Here is a 24,584-nt window from a genome sequence, read left to right on the forward strand (position 1 = left end):
ACATTTGTTTTGTTATAAATGAAAAGAAATCGTAAAACGTACTTTTTTATTTGAAGTTCCGTCTGACAGACCATATCTTTGTTCTAGAAATGTTTTAATTAAGCCTTTCAAAGCTGTGGATATAACGGTCCTGTATAAGTGAACATATTCACTCACAAGTCATAGTGATACTGTTTTATCGTATTTGGTTTATTAATTTATTACGATATAGTTAAAATACAAAGTGAGAACGAAAGTACATCGTAAGTATTATTATGAAAAATCAATTAGCAAAGGTTAACGTCAGCACGTTCTGTTATTTAAACTATATGATAAGGACTTGAATACGAATATGATTGGGAAAAAAAATCTTAATTATCATTAAATAATTTAAAAAAAAAAAAATAATTGAAAAACTTCCAACTGGAATTATTGTTAGAATAATAAATATTTTGATTTAAACATTGATTCAAATGAACACGACGATGACTTATCTGTCTATTGGGTATATTCCACAAAAACATACATGAATCAAAGTTTCTTTTAGATAGTAGGTAATCGAAACTTTGTTAACATACTATAATTGATGATAGATGGTAAAATAATTTTTAAATAAATGCGATTATATTTCTTTATATAAATAATTACTTAATAAATCTTAACTGTGGCGAGATGAACTAAAAATACAACAAAGCAAAAGGTACAGAAATAAAACTCCAAGTACGATATGACGACACCGCGTTTAGTGCACTTTATTAGATACAAATGTAATATGGACTGAATCAACGTAACATGACCGCAGTTTTTTTACTATAATTATTTTATATTGTTAAAAATGCCTTGTATATTGCCATATTTCAAAATAAAGATGTAGCCAAGTACAAAAATAAATCGTAAAGTTTTCCATTGCCGCTCAAATTCGCAGGCACAACGGTCTCAAAAATAAAATTTTGGTGTATTATTTTGTAACAGCTTGATTGACTGCATAATTATGCCATTTTTTGGTTGAGAGTGTTTTAGAAAAAGGCTATCATGGGAAAATATTCGGTTTAAATACTTAGGGTTTGACTTACTGTGATCACGTTACGCTAAATTATGTTTTCCTTCATTACATTATGTCACATCAATTTAACAATCAATTGAAAACATTATGTACTAACAACTACATTAAAAATTGTGTATATATCACATAATGTATTTTGATATTATACTATATTAATTCTATTGTATTACAAATGACTTCATTAATACGTGTGATTATAATGTTTTATTGATAAAAACATGTATTTGAGTTATCGACGCTAATGCGTTTAGGCCAAACAATAAAAAGACAGCTGTTTTAAAAATCGAATAACTATATAAATATAAAACTAAGAATACATAAATAAGTTTTGTTCCTTAAAATTAGTAATACACAATTATACTTTTATTAATCACAATTGCGACTGGAAACTTTATTACTTAATGAAATTATAAAATTACTGACACAACAATAGACAGTACAAAAATAATTTTAGACACAAACAGACGAAAACTTAGCCATAAGTTTAGAAAAGAAGAACATATGGTTTCTGGCTGTGTTTATGGGAAAAATTCATAAAAATCCAGGCACTGTCCGTTACAGTGAGCGAGCAACATGAGATGTGGGATATAATTGTCGTAAATCCAAAAAAGCAATTAGACATTCAAAGCATGTTATATACGTTTATAGTGAAAAAATATTTAAGAAAATTAATTTTTGATTCAAAACCACCACAAATAATCAAGAGATTTGAAATAAGAAACTATTTCGTATTTAACATAAAATTTTTATGAAAACCTAAATTGTCTAGTTGCATAGAACTTAAATTACAAAATGAAAATTTCTGATATTTCGACAGTTATTTTATTACAAAATCATTTAACGTGCTTATGAAAGCAATGGCGTCGAAATATAATAGCAAAATTGCCGTCGTAGAATTTCATCTCTAAAATGAAGTCAAGCCAACGGTCTGAATCGTTTTATTATTTTTATACAATTAAATTAAAAATACTATTAATGAAAGAGAATAAAATAAAACTGTTTACATTATTATTATAAGTGACTGTACTTTAATAAAACATTCAATTTTCGTATTTATAAATAGTAATTTATTCCTAACTAAATATTTTAGGCGTTCCTTACTCTACTTCTAACAGATTAATAAATATCTACTTAAATAAAGAAAGTAACCAGATTACTATTAACATAAGGGATGATATGATAAAATGATCGTAATTTATATACGTATTGTCTTTTTTTATTACATAGTAGATCTTAAATCTAGTATTACATCTATTGCCAATTCTATAACACATAACGTTTAACAGCTCATAACGTTTCATTTTAAGGTTATCTATTTAATACATGTGTTTAATAGTATAATACGCAGAAACAGATTTTTTTTTAATAATAAGAATGGGGGCAAACGAGCAGACGAAGCCATCTGATGTTAAACGGCTACCGTCGCCCATGGACATCTGCAACATAAGAGGAGTTGCAGGTGTGTTGCCGGCCAAATATAAATGAAATAAATGAATAAATATAAAGACTTATATAAATCATTATTATCTCAAAAAACAAAAAATAAAAAATAAAAGTGGAACAAAATCGGAATTACATTTTGAGCTCACTGAATAAATTTAATTTTAAGTGAAGTATGATAGATATATCAATCACAAGTATATTGTGGTAATAATATAATATACGGTTACGAGGTCGCATGAATCGAGTAAAGGTCGTAGGCAACCTAACAGCCACGCTAAATTGTCCCAAATATTTTCGACAAAGCAAAATGGCCAATGTTTCCTTACATTATATAGTCCAGAGTATCAAGCTAAAGACATTTAGTTTATATTTAAAAGCCTTAATACTTGACGCACCTGGTTGTGAAGTTATTCAGGCTAATAACGATGAATCGGATTTTAAGTTTACAGCTTGAATCCAATTTCTAGGTCTCAGGTTGTTGTTGCAAAATAATGTTATTTTTTGTTTACTATGTCAAAAACTTTTCTGTGCCAAACACTGTCTGAGCTGAGAGGCTGACGGCAGACTATATGTCTGCACTATAAATGTGATGCGATAGTAAAAAAAAAGCATTTTTCTAAAGTTTCTTGTCAGCCAATTTTATTTCAACAGAGATGTGCGTTACAGAGCAAATGGCGCAGGTTGTTGCTCTTGAGGATTAACTGCAACATTAGTCTCATAATTACTAGTGTATATAGGTTTCGAATATATCTAAATAGTTAACGATTAAATTGCTCTAGATATTGTGTCATGTCTCCTGGTGTTTACATAATACGCACTAATAATAAAGTAAACAAATTACAGCAGTACTTGAAAATATGAACACATTAGTCCAGTGAACTTTAATTGCGGGATATGATTTTAAAGTCCAAAATCAAATCAATATTAAATTTTTTTTTGCTTTTATAAAAAAAATAATCATTAATTGTAATAAAAATACGATCGATTTGCGAATTGTTCAAGTTGGTGAATACACAATAAGCTGAAAAATCTTGGCCAGTACTTAAAATAAAATATCAATTGTAAGAAGTTGACTAGCTACATTGGAAGAAAAACATACCTACTATTATATTATAACATTAACTATTCTATTATTCAGTCACATCCATATTAAATAAGCATTTATAAACATTTTCGGCGACATTGAACACTTCATAATTAGATGAAATTACAAAATAACGTATAAAATAATGTAATCGACAATCCTATAGACATTTAATATAATACAATAAAAATAAATCTATCGAGTATATTGAATATGATTTTAAATATTCGGTTTTCTTTTACATTGTTTCATTTATATGACTATTTTAATTGATTTCATTTTCTAGTAAAATTGTCTACCTGTCACAATAATTTTATAACACTTCAATTTCGTTCATATCTACGACGCTTATCGTTTTAATTTTATCTCCATATTCTCATAGCTAATGACCGACCCTTGAGTCCCCGATTTCCACAATTTTAGTCTTTGAGAAAAATGACTTTTTTTTTATTAATTGGTAAAAAAGACTACGATTTATTATTTTTATTTTTGTGATCTACGATTTCATAAGGCTTCTTTGTAATAAACTCCTACGTTGATCTGAAACAAAATATAATATTTAAAATAATAATAATAGGACATGTTTTTATAAAAGTGTACGACTTTTCACTGACCCTTACTAGAATGGAATTCTGAGTTAGATGTCTATCTATGAAATACAATTAGAACTACTACGAATATTTGTAATGAGATCTTTGTATCATTAATTACTTTGAAACAAGTATTTAATTGATAAAAATAATACAAGCTTCTTTACATAATATATTTTTTTATGTCACTAGGTCGGCAAACAAGCGTACGGCTCACCTGATGGTAAGCGATTACCGTAGCTTATAGCCGTAGCACCTGCAACACCAGAAGCATCGCAAGTGCGTTGCCGAACCAATCCGCAATCCCCCCAGGAGCTCTGGTCACCTTATTCACCAACAGGAACACAATACTGCTTGAAAACAGTATTATTTTACTGTGATCTTCTGTAAGGTCGAGGGTAATAACCCCAGTCGGGCTGCTCCATATTTTGAACAGGAAATTACTGCTGTGCCCTACCTCAGTTAAGATAATAATAGCCATTCACTTCATCATATGTTTAAGATAATAATGAAACTTACAATAATCAGTACGTGTACACTAAACGACGTGTATAGGACATCCGTCTTTCGATCTCACGTTGTCTAGAGGTGGTGGTATCACCACGTACGTGTCTCGGCTGGTGCACGCTACTTCGTCGCTTGCAAACAACGGTGGTGGAGGAATGACGTCATTCTCCACCTTTTCTTCTATTACTTCTTGGCGTCTCCTTCCAGGCATGTAGTTCATTACGCATGTCACGGCGATTAGAAAGAGAAAGAATACAAACACCACATCAAACATGATTAGGAAGTTAACCATTAATAGTTGCATCACGTCAAGGAGCTGGTCACATTATTTTCAGGTCGTGCGTTCGTACATGTGGTACACGTATTTGATTCAAGACATTTTTAATCGATGCTATCTGTAACAAAATGGTTTCATTAATTATCCAGTTCACTATAGAATATGTTAACATAACAGGAATAAGATAATTATCTACAGATGAATTGGAAGTATCATTAAATTTCAATTAAATATTTTACGTATTCTGCTTAACAAAATCGGCGTTAATAATATTGAAAAATGTAATTGGAAAGGGGTATATTTCATTAATATACAAATATAAAATTTACACTAAAATAGCAAAATCTTGGGATGAACGCATTTAATGATTTCCTGTTTTATCTCCTTTGAAAAGAAACTTCAAAAAATCCTTTCGTAATTCTCAACAAAGTTCGGAACTTCAAAAAAGTGCTTCTTTGGTCGTCGGACTAATTACTTAACAAAAGTTGTCAAAGAAAATTTATAGCAACATTTGTGACATTATTACTTTCAAAACGGAATCCCAAAGATAAACATGAAATAGAGTTTTTTTAATATCTCTTCTAAGCAAGTATATTAAACAAAGTATGTGTAAAAGTAAGTAGTCAAAACAAAAAGAAACAAAAGACTAGCAGTGTACTTATATATATATACATATATTTATTAATATTAATGTTAAGAAGTACACGAAGTAATAATGATGCTTAAGTACGTAATATATAAACTGCTTATGTTTAGCCAATAGGTCCACTGTGTGTAAGTTTGTGAAAGAATTCTAAATACGAGCTCGTACATTATAGCTTTTTTTTTATATTTTATTAATTGTTTATTAATGAATATTATCCTAATTGTAAACTAAATGTTTATATACAATATGAAGCTTTGTAAACCGTGCTTGAAATTGTTTCTGTATTTCTGTATTTCATATATTCATGTAATTCACGCCCCTGACATCTACTTCAAAGAACTTTTATTAGTCCGTTTGGATATTTAACTCTTACATACTGTTCATAAGTTATTGTTACCGTACTCGTAGTATAATACGATAATTTGTAATTTTATATTTTAAGCCTTGAGTACTTTTGTAGTTATTACTTACAGTCAAACGCAATATCATAGCATACTTCGAGTAAATTGATAACTACTATATAAAATCATAGATAATTTATAATTTCAAGTAGCTGACCAGTAAATAATAATAATAAATTTATTTCCATGTTGCTTGTGGTATTTTTATTACTAAACAAAATTTCCGTTGATTCCCGTTGCTCTAAAAAATTGCACAACTGAGTATTTCGAAGGTCTCACTCAATTCACCGTACCTTGTTTTTTTTCCGCTGATACTGCGCTCGTGTTACAGTATTAGGACCCTTTTTTCTTAATAATAGCTTTTTCGATATTGTCTCCTTAAAATATTTCATTATTTTCTTTCTCGAGCAACTTTTTAGAAATATAAAAAATTATGTTCATGATGAAGAAGCTTACTTCCCCTACAGCTTTGGAAACTTATTCTATATGTCCGAAGATCATCATCAGTTCAATACAATATTTCTATGATACCGCCTTGGTAGTGTATTATTTATACTCTTTCAAAGAAAAAAATACGAAAAATGCTTCCATCTGAATTTTCAAACTTTTCCTTATTCGTAATCTCCAAATCCTCAATCGTAACCTCTTTTATTAAAATTGTAGTTGTAAAAAAAAAAAACAAATTAAAGCACAATTGTTTAGTTTTATTGTTAGTAGAGGGAATGTAACCATACTACGTTACCCGTTTTTACAATTACACCCCCCCCTTGGTGACCACCCGTAGTATTTGCTAAGATCCCCCATCGAGTTTTCACAAAGTAGTTCAGAAGTATCGAATTTTTTACGTAGTAGTTGTTACAATGTACATCTGATAGCGATCGTTACTCATAGTAGGGAATATATCCGCCAACCCGCATTGGAGCAGCGTGGTGGATTAAGCTCTGATCCTTCTCCTGCATGGGGAGAGCCTATGTCTAATAGTGGGATATTACAGGCTGAAGCGTATTTATTTACTTTGAAATAATATGGTCTTTATCTAAGTGCAATTGGAGTCTGTGGACGTAAGTTAATTGTTGTATTTAGCAAGACTCGACCTTTGAAATCTTTTCTTTAAGTTTTTCCATTTTATCAACTAGCCTAGCCAAACATTGATTTCAGTTAGAGAAAACCCACTGAAACCAATATCAGATATGTTCTATAAAATTGGTATTGAATAAAGTCTTATATTGCAGGCTTTTGTCATCTATAACTTAGAATGTAGTTATATATATGACGTTCTACGTAGTTCCACCCGCACTGAGTTTAAAGTCAGTCAGTCCCTAAAGTCTCGAAATCTATAATCTATAATAATATATATAAAAGCGAAAGGTCACTCACTCATCACAAAATCTCCGAAACTATAACATCTACAAACTTGAAATTTGGCAGGTAGGCTCCCTATAGGACGTAGACATCCGCTAAGAACGGATTTTACGAAACTCGACCCCTAAGGGGGTAAAACGGGGGTTGGAAGTTTGTATGAAAGTCCTATGTTTTTGAAGTAAGAGACCTGAAATTTAAAATGTATGCTCTATAGATGGTAAGAAAGTGTCCAAATAATGTATCTTTAGAAATCAACCCCTTTTTGGGGTTGAAACGGGGGATGGTACGTTGACTCACTGATCACGAAATCTCTGAAACTATAACACCTACAAACTTGAAATTTGGCAGAAAGGCTCTTTATAAGGCGTAGACATTCGTTAAAAACGGATTTTACGAAACTCGACCCCTAAGAGGGTAAAATGGGGGGTTGGAAGTTTGTATGAAAGTCCTATGTTTAAGGAGTAAAAGAAATTTAAAATGTATGCTCTATAGATAGCGAGAAGGTGTCCAAATAATGCATCGTAATCTATATATATATATATATATATATATATATATATATATATATATATAAAAGAGAAAGGTCACTGACTCACTCATCACGAGAACTTAATAACCGCTGGATGGTCCATCCATCCAGGATGGACAAAGATGAGGCAGGGAGGTAGATTATAGTTAGTTGACGTCCGCTAAGAACGGATTTTGCGATATTCCACCGCTAAGAGGGTTTAATTAGGGTTGATAGTTTGTATGAAACATATACAGCCTGAAAATAAAACTAAAAATGTGGTGTATACAGAGGTTTTATAAAAATAACTATTAAATTATACTAAATTGTGCCTTTTGAAAAGTTACTCAATTTGATAAGCATTTCAAGTGACTGAAATAAAAAAAATAATTTGCGTTAAACATCTTAATAGTAATGCATATCTTCATAACCACGCGGACGTAGTCGCAGGCGACAGTTAGTGTATTATAAAACAAAGTCCCCAAAAGTATATCTGAAAGATTCCTTCAAAATCTTCTGAACGGATTTTCATGCGATTTCACCAATGGAGAGAGGGCTTGGAGAGAAAGGTTTACGGAACGGCTAAGCCGATTTCGATAACAGTTTCACTGGAAGTTTGCCGGGAAAACTTTGTGACACACTGATTTTTACGCGGGCGAAGCCGCGGGCACAGCTAGTAATATAATAAACAAATTAAAATCTTATGAATAAACCGAACACAGCGAAAATATATTTTTCACTGGTTTAATTTTTAACAAATATTATAAAAAAAATATAAACAACGACAAAGAAAATGTGTCATAGCATAATATTTTGCACTCTAAGTTATATTATATTTTAATGCCCTTGCGAGGATGATATAATCAATATATGGATTTTTAAATAAATAAAAAAAGATGAAAAAAAAGTATTTCATCGGAATAGGAATTTTAATGAGTTAGTAGGCTTAAGTCGGTTTATTATTTTAAATATCTATCGGAAGACCTACGTAGGATTGCCGGTGATGGAGATTGACGGGTGGATGAAGATTGCGGAAAACCGGGATGTCTGGCGCGAACTTGGGGAGGCCTATGTTGAGCAGTGGACTGCAATAGGCTGAATTGTATGTTGTGTGTTGTATAAACGCTAATAAAATAATTTGTGGTAAAAATTGCTTTATAAATAGTTTTGTGTTTTGCTTGTGACAATCTTTTAGGACTATTAATGATAACCACAGATTAAATATCAATTACAAAAAGATTTTTGTAAGAAATTAGTCCAAAAAAGTTTTTCAAATACAAAATATATCTTTAAGAGTATTTTCCTCACGAATATCATTTAAAAATAATAATAAAGAAAAGCATCAAGATAACTTTTATTTGGGCTATAAACATGAAAATTCTTCACAAAAATGAACGCTGCTCGTTTTGATTCGGCGTAATATCCGCTTAAAAGTCATTTAACTGAATTGTGGTTTTAAAAAGTGAAGCGGACATCATTCTGGCTATCGCATAGATCGCACTTTAGAATGACTGATTTATTTTCTCACTCATTTTCTCCTATAATTAAATATATTTTATGTTTTATTGATAAAAAAAAAAAAAAACTGTAAAAGTCTGTGTTTTATTTTTATTAATAAAAATATATACTGGTTTTCAATATCAGTACTTTGATTTAACTCTGATGGAAAATGAAATAAAGTTGGATATTAAAATACAAGTAAATCTTTTGTAAGTTTATCTTTAGTCACAAGTGAAGTTGTCATTTCTCATTAATGAACTAATAAGCGGCGACAAAGTATTAGAATCTACCGAAATAGAACCGACTAACTCACATCGATGACTACATCAATACTGAAACGCAAACATTCACACCGCGAAAATGTTTCTCCTGGTGCGTTGTGGGTGTGCTCTGAGCGGCATATTATTTATTGAATGACAGCAAAACGACAGATTTGTAAGCGGCGAAAAATATTTAACAGAGCCGTAGAAAGTAATCGGCATCGAGCGGGAGAACTTCGAGCTCGAAGATCGTGTCTGTCATTATTACAAATATACATTTTGTTGTAGACTATTTAGTTGTTGAAACACGAAACGTAATCAACTCCTAAGAGTACATTCTTGTATTTGTTCTGTGAACTTTAATATGACTGAAAAGATTAAAATATTAACTTCAATGCAATAAAAATTTTCGGTGATAACTCTAAATACTAGAGCTTTTTACAGTTAACAGTTTCACTCTAAATTAAAACATTTAAAATTTAAATAGTTGTTTACAATACTATCTACGTAGAAAGTGGGATTTTTATTTTTATCAATGTATACCAAATTAACGTCATCTCCATTATGGCACATACAATTGCTTATTTTATTTAGTCGGTGTATCATAGCGGACTCAACTATCTTCTTTATATTGGTACTAGCTGTGCTCGCAACTTCGTTCGCGAGGAACTTAACAAATTAGTTATTTAGTTAGTTTGCAGACTTATAAAATGAAAAAAAAAAATCTCAAATAAAAGTAGCCTAAGCTACTCCTTTTTAACTCAACTGTCTGCCAATGAAAGTCCTGTTAAAATCGGTCCAGCCGTTTCAGAGATTAGCCGGAACAAACAGACAGACAGACAATAATGATAAAAAATATTATTTGCCTATATGGAGCGTGTATACATACATATGAATTTTGTTAAAAGCGGTTATTTTAATATTACAAACAGATACTCTAATTTTATTTATTCGTATTTGCCGAGTAGAAGAACACCACACACGAGTCATTGGTAACGCAGATTTATCAAAGATATTGATTTAATTTGTTAAGTTGAGAGAAAATAGCGGTATTCTTAAATCGAAGGCCATCACTACTCACTCACTTCAGCTTATCGCAGTCCACTGCTGGACATAGGCCTCCCCGACTACTCACTCACTTCAGCTTATCGCAGTCCACTGCTGGACATAGGCCTCCCCGAGTTTGCGCCAGACATCCCGGTCTTCCGCAATCCTCATCCAGCCGATACCGGCAATCTTACGTATATCGTCGGTCCAACGGGCCGGAGGACGTCCCACACTGCGTTTGCCAAGACGCGGTCTCCACTCTAGGACCCGTCTACTCCAACGGCCATCGGTCCTGCGACACAAATGACCAGCCCACTGCCACTTCAACTTGCTAATTCTGTAGGCTACGTCGGTTACTTTCGTTCTCTCGCGGATAGTCTCATTTCTAATCCTATCTTTAAGAGAAACCCCAAGCATAGCCCGTTCCATTGCACGCTGAGCGACCCTAAACTTGTGGACCAGTCCCTTCGTCAGTGTCCACGTCTCGGCTGCGTATGTTAACACAGGCAGGACGCATTGTTCGACGCAACGGCCATCACTAAACTCGATGTAAATATGTATGATGTATCCACCATTCCATTGCATTCCTAACTAGGCACTTAGACGAGTATTAAAAAAAACAACTCTCTTTTGTTAAACTTAATGTCCGGTGACGTAAAATTGATCTGTTTATCGTTAGTCGTCCAAGTAAACAACAATAAGTTGGCGGTTTGTTGGCTACCAACGCAGTAAACAAAATAATGAAGTGTCCAAGTTTTTGCAACGTTTTAGTTAGTTTTCATTACTCTTTCGTAACCTGTTCTCGATAACTTAATACTGTTGTACTGTGGCTATACTATTTTTTATTTTAATGCAAGTTATTCTAATTTTGGTTATCCTGTAAGCTGTGTTTTTAAAACAGCGAAAAATTTGGTCTAAGTAAAGAAAAGCAATTCCCAATACCTTTGATTGCGATTTGATAGAGCGATTTTAAAAATTCATTTACTTATGAAAATTCTACGTAATCAAGAAGTGACATTAAGTAAATTTTACCAGGGAGAAACGAAAAAACTAAAGTCGTGTATTTCACGCAAATGAAGCCGCTGGCGAAAAACTAATATAGTATTAAGTTCTAATTAATTTAAATACTATAACTTTATCTCACAAAACAAGATCTTTATGTTGCTTTTAGGATTCTATACCGACGAAATGACATAATCTTATTTATTCCTAAGAGCTTTCTTTTGTCCATCTGTCTCATATTTTCATTAAAGTAGGCTATAAAATTACTTTTGGTTCACCATGACATTTATATTACATTACAGTGAAGGAAATGTAACTATTAGAGAGATCCATACTAAGGAGGTACTTGCGATTTTATAGATGTACGTTATTATGGCCATTATAAAGAAATTTAAAAATAACAAGTTTCAAATAAATGGAGATCATCAAACATGTGTTTTTTGTTTTTATCATATTTAATAGTATATTGTGATTCGTTAGCGTGTAACTTTTTACACTTATCAAATACGTTTTACAGTCAAAATATAAAAAAGTACGTCATAGAAATGTTATGATTTATAAGTTATTGCAAGTTACGACCGAAAGTGGTATAATTTGACGTATTCAAGATATTGATTAATTATTTATTTTTTGAGAGATTAATCTATGGTTGCAACAACTATGTAGTTTTAATTAATAACGAGTGAGTGAACGGTTTTCATTTTCTATAACTTCAAATACTCTAAAACTATAGCAATTTCCCCTTAAGAGGGTACGACTTAAACAACCTTACCCTATAATAAAGCTGTGTAATTCTGAACGAGGAATAAAGTTGAATACATTTACATAGATTATAGATCGTTCAACTCGTCTTGAGTCGTAAGTGTAAGTGCATTTGTAAATGCGTAGCTGTTGTTTGTGCGATAGTAACCGGGCAGTAGTCAATTTAACAACGAAGCAGATGTTTCACATTTAAATTTGGGAAAAAAAGGAATTGACAGATGCATAATTGATTATCCGACTACGGAAAAGCACAGAAAAGGATCGTTGTAAGCAATTTGTTATCAATTTCCGCATGCAAACCTTTGACTGTAATAGTATAAACTGGACGCACCTAGTAATTCATGCTATGGGCTTAATAAATCTATGTAAAAGTAAAATAAACAGTTTCTGTTAGCCGCAAAGTTTGATTTATTTTATCTATCAGGCATGTTTCTTGTCACCCTGGCAATTGAGATACGTATAACCACAGATGTACAGACTACATAATTAAAGATGTAAGTATGTTGCTGATTATATATTCATACAAAAAACAAGTGAGTATCTAGGATAGTATTCTAATTACAATGGTTTATTTATTTTCATACTGTGTTCGTTGATCGTGTAAAAGAAGGAACATTTTTACGCAAACGTTACTTTATATAGTCAAAGGTTATATTTATATAGTAAAAGCTTTAGCCCAAGAGCGGGATGTTTATTGGCTGATTTAGTTCAAATCAGTATAGTTCATACGTATGTAGTATGTATGTAGATATCAACACTTTAAGACATTTTATTGGTGTGGCTACGGTACTAAAGAATTTAGCCACCCCCTCTCTTCCCGTGGGTGTCGTAAGAGGCGACTAAGGGATAACACAGTTCCGCTACCACCTTGGAACTTAAAAAGCCGACCGGTGGCGGGATAACCATCGAACTGCTGGCTTTGAAATATACAGGCCGAAGACGGGCAGCAGCGTCTTCGGTGCGACAAAGCCAGTACTGCGGTCACCAACCCGCCTGCCCAGCGTGGTGACTATGGGCAAAACACATGAGTTCACGTTATTTTTAGCGTAAACTTATGGAGGCCTATGTCCAGCAGTGGACTGTATAGGCTGTAATGAATGATTTAAAAAATCAGCCTAACCATAAAAATTCTAACAATATTTTGTTAATAATGCTTATTATAGGATTAAAACAAAAACTAATTTTAGTAAAAAAAAAAAAAAAAAAAAACAGTTAATTTTCATAATACTCGTAGCTCTGAAATTCTTAATTCAATTTTTATCTGAAAGTCCATTTGGATATATTGCAAGTCATCGATGGTTATTGTGATAAATTGCGGCTTAAGCGATAGGCCATGCCATTAGCTGGCATTCATATAGTTTCTATCCTAGACAGGGGTGAGCGTTTATACAAAGGCCGGATTTAATTTAACAACTTCGAGTTTGTACGTATTATGCTAGACGCTTATTGAATAGCAGACTAAAGTCGCTGAATTATATGTTTTCGGAGGGTTAGAAACATTTTCGATACCAATTTCGCCAAAATTATCTTGACATGGAAAAGTTATTCGTTTAAACTCAGAACTATTAAATGGATTAGACAAATGGTTACACAAGGTTTGATGTTACTATTAGGGAGGTGATTATAAAAGTCGGCAGTATTTGATATTATAGTAAAAACTATTAAGATTATTCGTAATACTCCGAGCCTGAATGGTGTATGCTGGATTTTCAGCATATTTCAAAAGTTGATTGAGATTCTACTTGATTTTGCTTGTGCTTTGTGTTATGCTTTTTAATGAATACAACAACAGCATTATTTTACTGATTAATAATATTGTGGAGTATCTTTAAATGTCTGGAAAAAAAGTTACAAATTACAGACATATTTTTTTTGAACATTGTACTTCATGGAGTAATACACAAATATACTAATTATTTAAAGTGGGATTGACGGCTTACTTGTTACTAGACACTGCTTTTGTTATTTGACCCTATTAGGCAGAATAATATGAAATTGGATTAGAATAAGGAATTTAGTTACTATATTCAGTTTCAATATAGTCTAACTTTACTACTTGCGATTACAAAAATGTGTTCTGTATAACTATAATAGGTGTTAAATATAATAGGTGTTAAACATATTTTCATTTATCACAAAGTATAAATTTATATATATATATAATACTTTCGATATATATAGATCGAAAGTATTTAAAAATTGGTTCAAATACGTACAAATATCATGTCGAAAAGTTTAACGTAATAAAATTTACCATTGTTGCTAAAATTATTCAAATTTTAAATCAGTGTATATAAATGATAATTATTTTTACCATTCTTGTAAATAAAAAGTATTTCCAAGGCACATTCTGCCAACCAAGCTAATGAAGGACAAGAGAAGTTAGAGGATAAACTTAATTATTGAGCTAAATTGAATAATTAATGTTTTATGTAAATAAGCTTCCGTTCCGTTTTTGAATTTTAATTATGAGAAATGAATTTCTAATGTATTTTTCTGTATAACAAAGTATAAAATATACATAAAGTTTTTGCAGTATATCCAACAGTATTGTATTTCAAAAAGTATATTTAATCAAAAAATGTGTTATACTATGTTTTATGTCAAGATTATATTAAAATAAATCCTCTAAGATTTCCTTAAGTTGTAAATTTAAGTAAGTAAGGCTTAGGTAAGCCTGTAATCTCCTGCTCATATGAAATTTTAATTTCTGAATTTGTTAATGTAACAGAATTAGGATTAAGTTAAGGAAAGTGTGTGTTCTCTGTAATTATAAATTTAAACATTACCAACGCAGAATATCTTCAAAATAATAACAAACTTTTATTTGTTATTTTACAAAAATTAACTTACACTAATTTTAAATTTGATCGTACTTTTTATCAGAAATATTATTAATTACTAGCTGACCCCGCAATCGTTGTTTTGACATATATGTTATAAGCCTCTTAATTTCCTTACAACTTAGGGGTATGAAAAATAGATGCTGGCCGATTCTCAGATATGCACACAAAATTTCATAAAATTCGGTCCAGCCGTTTCGGAGGAGTATTTTAACTAACGTTGTGACACGAGAATTTTATAAATAAGATTGAGTTTAAAAATCGATTATTTTTTATTTTAATTTTATCCTACAAAAATTAAGTGCCTAAGGTAGCAAGCACTTTGGTACGAGCAAGACGTCTCTCATGGTACTGATATTTATGTTTTAGTTTATTGAATATCTGAAATGTATAAGATTTAAATAGTTACTTTGTAAACATAAAACCGTTACTTATTGAGATCTGATATTTAATAGACACTGTTTTGACTGTTTGAATGTTTTGAAGACGTTTGATGTTTCATTTATTGTTAAAATACTCAATTTACTGTGTAAATATTCGAACTAATATCTATTATAATTAATATAATTATTTTATACTAAATTTTATTATTTTATGCAATAGGTCTTTTTAATTTCATTTCGAATCTTGCTTGCAGTGCCATCTTTACACTGACTGATGTTTGTTCACATTAATGTTTGTTCAGATTGTTCAGAGAGTTAAAACATTTATTAGATGTATTTCAAGAATTATTTTACAGTATCTAATTTAATTTGTTAATTTTAAAAGGTGTTGTATTTGATTGCAAGGTCGCGCCATTTTTGGCGCGAACTATTGGAGGCCTATGTCCAGCAGTGGACGGTATAAGGCTGAAGTGGTGAGTGATGAAACACTTATGTAACACTTTGAAAAAAAAAATATGATGTTTAATAAATTAAAATTATTTTAATTCATACGAAAATTGCTTAGAAGTAGGATAGAAATTACACTGCAAGTAAAAAGGACACATAACTCGGTTGCCAAATTTTACACAACAACTGGACCGTTCTCAGGATGTAGAGTACAGACTAATGGAAGATCGCTAACTTTTATACATATTATTTTAGTTTCTGTACATGTATATGACAGACAAAAAATGTAAAAATATTATTTTGGTATACGTAGTGTATACAATAAACATCCATATGCATTTAGTAAAAGTGGTTATGTTAATATTACAAACAGATATTCCAATTTTATATATTTGTATCAAGTAAACAATATATAAAAACACTTTTTTTCTTTATGATTAAATTACTAAGTGGAAAAAATGTATTGTTTTAAATACTCTGTGATTAATAAGAAAGTCTCAAAAATTTTCAATCTCATTTGAGTAATTATTTCGTAGGACAATACTATGGGCTATTTAACAATATATTAAGATGTTTAAGAAATGAACTTCAGGCATAAATGTATTTGAATTTAGCAAACTTTAAACTAGTACAAGTTGAAACCAGATTTCTAGGACACGTTAGTTGATTTACTTTAAAAGGTATGATTTAAATATTTTTTTCCATAAATATATTAAAAATCGGAACATTCTCTTTTGACGTAATAATTATGTTCAGCTTTCTGCCGTCGCTGACTTTTAAATTCACGTAATGTATGAGTTTCCGCGGCGTGGCGTTATTCTAGACTTCATTATTATGCGAGAAATACTTAGTATTTTATTTATCTACGATTTTTAAATGTGTTTTTTATAATGTTACAGCGTGGTTACTGTAAACAATTTATGTGGAATTGTGTTGTGGGAAATTTTGATAAGCGATTCTGAATTTTATTTTTTGTGAAAAAAAAAAAATCGTGAACAATAATATTTTACTACTAATATAGATCGCGAAAATCAAGCAAACAATAAAATTTAAAAGGCAACTTTTGCTTGAATAAATATTAGTCATATGACACATGGTACAGTGTAGAGAAAGTTTGATTATGTACACTCCAAATCAAACAAATATACAAAATTAATAAATGTATACCTAGTGGAAGGAGCTTCCCAATTTGATGAAATACCATTTAATTTTATTTTTGTAACTTTGTGCTCCGTATTCGTTTCGCTGTCATTGACACGAGTTGCAAATTCTTCGACCCATTGATCCACAAATAAAATACAAGAAAATTTAAAATTCAACTCATGTTCAGTCAAGTTCAAAATTTAAATCGAAAATAATTTTCGATAACCTATTGCAAAGCAGTACATAAGATTAAGCTAAGTCTAGTAATGGGATATTCACATCCAGAATTATTTATCCCAACCTGTTGTGATTTTTCGAAACTCATAATTTGTAATTAACGATGATATTTCAATAACTTTAATAATAATATATTTTATTTAGACAGTGATTTACATGGTTATATATAATAATTTTAACACTAACTACTTTAATATTTATCGATAACGTCTGTATTTCACTCTGTTGACAAAGGCGCCCTCTCTTTGTCGCCATTTCTCTTTATCTTTAGCTACTGCTGTCTATGTAGATACAATAGATAACTTTGGTTATCCTTAAACATTAAAATACAGTTGTCACTTCAAGGTATCGTAGGCATAAGTTTATAAAGAGTTAAATCGCCTAAACGTACAATTTTCATGCAATTTCTTTTCCTGAGTAACAATGTCGTTACTAGGCAATCTTTTACGTCACATACAAATTGGTTAGAAACTGTACAATGTATAAATATAAGTGTTTTTAAATTTCTATTTCTGTTTATTTAGGAATAAGGAAGTTGAGGAATAAGGAAGTTGATAAGAAAAAGTTATGTCGACTATTTATTCACTAACAAACCAGGGTTTTGTTCTTGGTTTCTGCTTCATTAAGAATACATAAATTCTAAAACGTAATATTTCATCACGGTACAATGTTCAGTGAACAACATTCGATTGAAATCAAAACTTCTAATTTCCTGTGTGCATAAGCGTTATGCGGCGACTCTGCTATCGTACACAAATATGAATGTGAAGTTGTGAGCTTTTTCAAAATAATACACAAAAGGAAACCGTATCGATGTATACATAATTAAGATGTAGTAATGTAATATTACATTGTTTTAACGTTTTTAAAAATAATAACAAACCATATTATTATCGGTGTGCATTTAAATTTAATAGTAGCATGAAAAATACGTTATTCTGAATTGAAAAATTAAAATAAACTGAAAAGATCTCCCACGTAAAGCTGACACAAAAACCGGAAGGTGCAACCTTTTAACTAATAGCCCCATTAAGCTTCGTTATATTTTGTGAATGTTAAAATTTGTTTCGGGCAACGCTCTTACGCTCACTTTACATTCAAGCCGTGTGATAAAATTAAGGTAAGATTAATACTAATATGATTCGGTCACAATTTCAACCGTTTATACCGATAATACTGTTAATTACCATTAATGCTATGTGGTTACGGCATTAAAGAATATAGCCACCTCTTCTCTTCCCGTGGAGTGTCGTAAGAGCCGACTAAGGGATAACACAGTTTCACTACAACTTTGAACCTTAAAACGCCGACCGATGGAGGGATAACCATCCAACTACTGGCTTTGAAATACACAGGCTAAAGACGGGTAGCAGCGTCTTCGGTGCGACAAGGCCAGTCCTGCGGTCACCAACCCGCCTGCCCAGCGTGGTGACAATGGGCAAAGCACACATGAGTTCACGCATTTTTGGGCTCGAACTTGTGGAGTCCTATGTCCAGTAGTGGACTGCGATAGGCTGATGATATCGTTAATTGTGACAGTGTTGAGAAATTGAGAGCTTAGGGGACGAAAATCACCCAGGTCGTTTTCACCATGAAAAAATTTATGAAATCGATAAGACTCTAACATAAGTATATTTTTTATATGACCACACATAATTATTTACCTAGGAATTTTATTTCAATGGTCGTTTTAATTTATAATAATAGATCTAAATGAAATTAGTTTAAATTTGTTTATAAAATTTAGTGATACAGATGTGATCAAGCCATTGGTTAAATGATTGACATTATATACTTTCAAAAAATAGTTTATAATTACCTTAATAAATCGATATTTTATACCTCACATAACAAATTGAGTTTTATAATACAATAAACCTTGCCTTTTTTGATTAGATTACCCTCATGACGAGGCTTCCGAATATTTCAACAATACTCTAAAAAACATAGTATCTAAACCTTTTAAATTTTTTCCTTACGTTAGTAAGTCCTTTAGACACGAAATGTTCTTCAAATCCTCACCGGTGCTTGGCTGCGATGTCTCCACTTTGTTTACTACTATCAAAACGATAACACGATGGGTTGTCTCGTTTCAATGTAAAAAAAAAAAAATGTGACCAATTAAAATATCAGAACAACTTCATTTTAAAGTACATTTTATCTCGATAGAAAACTTATAATGTTAATATTATTTATAAAGATATATAATTTATATATTTTAATTTTACTCAACCAAAAATAAAAAAGTACAATAGGTATAATACATTTACTCTATATTTTACACAAATAAATTACCGTTTTATACACGTTTTAAATTTCAGTCAGTTTAAAGAACTATGTGCATAAGAAATGTCCATTTATTACGTAAAAGAAAATCAACAAAACAAATCTGTAAAAGGCTATAATACTGCCATTTTTCAAAGCCAAAATAGCAACGCTACGCTTGCTACGCTTCAGCCTATAATATCCCGCTGTTGGACATAGGCCTCTTTCTCCATGTAGGAGAAGGATTGGAGCTTAATCCACCACACTGCTCCACTACGGATTAGTGGATATGTTCCTTACTATGAGTAACGATCGCTATCATGTGTACATGATAACAATCGGGACCGACAGCTTAACGCGCTATCTGAGGCAGGTTGGGGAGATCCACAAGGACTAACAACCAAACCGGAAATAAATATTTGTATAAACACAAATATCCACTCAGAGCGGGAATCGAACCCGCGACCGCGTGTTTAGGCGCCGCCGACACGGCACACGCATCACTACACCAGTCGTCAAAATTAGCGAGATATTTGATGATATGGAAATACTTTTCAATCAGACAACACGAGTTTTAGAAGCAAAATTAAAGTTTTGTAATTTTTGTATTATTATTTTCATTTTGTTTGCTTTTTGCGTTTTGAAACTATTTCGAGTTTATATTATTGTTACAAAAGTTTTAACGGCAGTAAGTTTACAAAAAAAAAACAAGCGTGCCTTAGATAACACGACTGCAGTAAAACTTCTTTGGCATTAGGCTTGCACAATAGGCCTGTTCTCGTCAAGCTTACTCCCCAAGTAAAGCGTGCGTAAAAAAGTTTTACTTCAAAAGTAATCATAGTTATGCATCACTATTTCTCATGGTTAAAACATTTAATTATTTCAGCAATGTTATATATAAAAAGGTTTTTGTAATATTCTTTAAAGGTGTTTTCTAAACCTCAACTAATGTTAATATTCTTTGTTAAAGTTATCGAGCAGACTTTTACGAATCTAATATTAAGTGGAAATCTTCGTTGATCAGGAATCCTTATACCTTAATCGAGTCTTCATAGCACCCTTAAAAAAGCATTTCATAGAAATACTAGGCGACCCCGCAAACGTTGTTTTGCCAAATATGTTATTAACCCTTAACCCTTTTACCACCCCACCCTCCCCCTTATAACCTAAGGGTATGAAAAAATAGATGTTGGCCGATTCTCAGACCTACCAGATGTGCACACAAAATTTTATAAAAATCGGTCCAGCCGTTTCGGAGGAGTATTTTAACTAGCATTGTGACACGAGAATTTTATATATAAGCCTAAGCTGACCCAGCAAACGTTTTTTCCCATATATATTATTAACCTGCTTAATCCCCCCCCCCTTGTAACTTAGGGGTATGAAAAATAGATATTGACCGATTCTCAGACCTACCCGATGTGCACACAAAATTTTATAAAAATCGGTCCAGCCGTTTCGGAGGAGTATTTTAACTAACACTGTGACACGAGAATTTTATATATAAGAAAGATGATTTGAATATTAAATCCTATTTTTATTTGATTTCCAAAAAAGGAGGAGGTTCTCAATTACATTGTATATTTTTAATGTAGGTATGCTACCTCAGAATTTTTGACTTGGTACAACGCAGGCAGACGAGAAAATAGTCAAGTAATTACACATATCTTCAGATAATTCAAAAAGTATTGGTCAGGTCTCGATCAAATTTAAATGAGTCACGTGATAAGCCCCAAGTATCGATTAACACAAAATCATGAAAATTAGTACACTGACTAAAAAGTTATAGATAACATATATAAAAATACAGTTTAACAATTAAATTAGTTACATTTCACAATCTAAACATAACGATTCCATGTAATTATGACATTTCACAATCTAAACATAACGATTCCATGTAATTATATTTCTGATTCTACGTCGCATATTTAGTGATCAAAAGCGATGTTAAAAGAAAAATACATTTTGTGCTTTAAATCCTGAATTTTGTTTTGAACAGTGTTTTATTTTATATATCTTATATTAGGGAGTCAGGGAGATGATGGGTCATTTATGGTAAAGAAGGCAATATTCACTGAACCATTAGGCAACCATTACATCTCAGATGTGGCGACAATAAAGTGAACTACGAGTATATTGTTGAGGTCCTTGGACATTAAATAACTTTGCTCTATTGTTAAAAGAATAATAATCCAAAATCAATTTTATAAAAAGGGAACTCGTACAATTGGTTCATAATCCTAGTATGTTAAGAGTTAAGCTTGTCAATTGAAGAGCTTAGCGAGAGGGTAGATCAATCCCTAAAAAAGTTTATTAGAATCAAAATTATTCGTTAAAATTTTTCGGCGATGTCAAAAGTATCACTAAATTATAATGTTGTTTTAATGCATTAACTGTATCGCGAAATAATTTTAAAATAAAATAAGCTTTATGTTTCCAAGTTGACGTTTTTTTTTGTACCTTTTTACGATCGTCACTCTTATAGAGTGTAATATATTACTATTATTATATTATTATATAGTAATATATTATCTAAATAAATAAAAAAAATATTTTTAATCTATAATATCATTAGTTTACGATACTAATAGTTTTAGGATAATACATATGTGATGAATTAATTAATGTAATGTTACATGGGGTAAATTGAATTCGCCCTTATCTTAAATTTACAGTCTGATGTGAAGCAGGTGCCAGTAATCGTGTTACTGTTTACGTCACGCCTGTAATATATTTGCTTGTGTTACCACAAATCTGGTAACATAATTTATAAGACTGACATTTGAAGGTTTATAAATCATTGTGCTTATTTTAATTGAATTTTAACTCTTTCCGTTTTTAACTGTTGTCTACCTATTGCAGCCATACTCTACAATTTTTTTATAGGGGCCACAAACACGTTTCAGTTATGGTGTCGCGGGCCGCAAGCAAAAACTATTTAGGTTTCAATTAAAACGTAATTCCAAGTTAATAATGTAATTATTTTATTCATTAAAAAAATAAGCTTTGACAAAGATATATAGATTTTTACGTATTTTAATGCGATTTTTGTATTTATAAACACTTTTTAAAAGTTTTTTAAAATCTGGTTTAGCGCTACATGCTATCCTTATTACATCTTCCAGATAAGAATCTGTAAGTTTGTTTCTATAAACGTCCTTTGTGTATTTCATTTTTGAAAAAGACGATTCGCACACATACGTAGATCCCAAAAATGTTAGTAAGATTTGGGCACATCTTTGGACGTTTTTATACTTTTGATACTCAAAAATTCTACATATTCTCTATTTTTCCCTTTTGTTCTTTAAACAAAACTTCAAGATTAGTGTCGTTTTTAAAATCAATGAACTCATCGAACAAGTCAGAGTAATTACAATTCGGATCGATTCTAATGGGCACAAAATTTAAATTGGTTTACAATAAATTGGTAACTTCAGGTGGGCCAACAACAAGAAAAGAGAACGGGTTTGAGTATAGCGGATCTATAGATACTATTTTCCGATATAAAATTTATTCAGCCTATAAAATCCCACTGCTGCGTATAGGCCTTTTTCATCATGTAGGAGAAGGATTGGCGTTAAATTCACAACGCGCGGATTCACCAGTGGAGCAGTCCACTGTGTGTTAGCGAATCTTTTTTTTTCATTTACTTACATGGTAATATTGAATTTGGTTTAAAACTATTTCGCGAAACCATATAACCCATCTGACAGTTTAAATAGACCGAAACTCTAGTTAAATAATTTTTTATTTAACTTTTGGAAATTAGTGAATTATCAAATATAGTTTAAAATTAATTTTTGTTTAATTTATAATTATTTCAAAAGTGTGGAAATTATAGATTATATCTACGTTTCAAAATAAATAAAACAAACTGACTTGTTTAATAAGAATACACATGTAGCTAAGCTAACTACTTATAAACTAAACATTTAAAACTTACTGCGAAGACTGCAATAAAAATAAATGTATACATAATATACTTCATACCTTTGCCAAAGGTCGTGTCCAACAAATAATAAACGACACTCAAATATGTCACAACTCGCAAAGTTTCGTCTACCAGCTGGTTTTTGTCTCTCGAACGGCGTTAACGCCGGCCGGCGTCGGGCGGCAAACTGAGGCCCCGCACCCGCAGCACCCCTAGTTTTGATTTCGAAACACAAGTATACCAGCATGTTTTGATGTACTTGTGAATTCTGACTTGTAATACAATGGACTTGCATTTTTGAAGCAATCGATTATCGATGTACTTTACGTTTTAACAAAACGTAAAGTACATCGACTATTTAAATAAAAAACAAAATGGTTAACATAAAATGAGCCGTAAATTTTAATATTACTCTACATTCTGAATTTCAAGTTATTTTGGGTAGTAAATTAAAGATAGTCTATAATTTTTGATCTGTCTAACCAAAAACCTTAAAATATAATACCAAGATAATCTTTAAAATAACAAAGAAGGCATTAAATTAGAGTAATTAAAAATGTTAATGAATAATAATGAATTACACCTTTGACTTTTATCCCTTCTACCAAGGAAAACATGCTCAAATATTTCCCGTTTACATCAAAATTTATTAACTGTGTTTTCATGATGCGCACCCAAGATATTTACAGACAGACCGATAGATAATAATAATTGTGTTTGCAGGCAAGCGAGGAAAAACTGACTTGCGGATTTTCGAGAGTTTCCCTCGATTTCTCTGGGATCCCATCAGAGAGATCCTGGTTTCCTTATCATGGTACCAAACTAGGGATATCTTCTTTCCAACAAAAAAAGAATTATCAAAATCGCTTCATAAACGACGGAGTTATCCCCGAACATACAT

The 24,584-nt window shown here is 31.3% G+C and overlaps 1 long non-coding RNA gene across 1 annotated transcript; it reads right to left on the reverse strand.

Moving 5' to 3' along the window:
- Positions 1-4,029: 4,029 nt before the first annotated feature.
- LOC123655974 lies at positions 4,030-23,778 on the reverse strand. The gene is made up of 3 exons (XR_006743480.1): positions 23,743-23,778; positions 4,679-5,061; positions 4,030-4,109 (listed from the first exon to the last, which is right to left on the reverse strand). It is a non-coding gene; the product is annotated as an uncharacterized LOC123655974 (long non-coding RNA).
- Between the last annotated feature and the right edge of the window lie 806 nt (positions 23,779-24,584).

The sequence above is a fragment of the Melitaea cinxia genome, chromosome 8 (genome assembly GCF_905220565.1).
Source record: "Melitaea cinxia chromosome 8, ilMelCinx1.1, whole genome shotgun sequence".
Classification (NCBI taxonomy): domain Eukaryota; kingdom Metazoa; phylum Arthropoda; class Insecta; order Lepidoptera; family Nymphalidae; genus Melitaea; species Melitaea cinxia.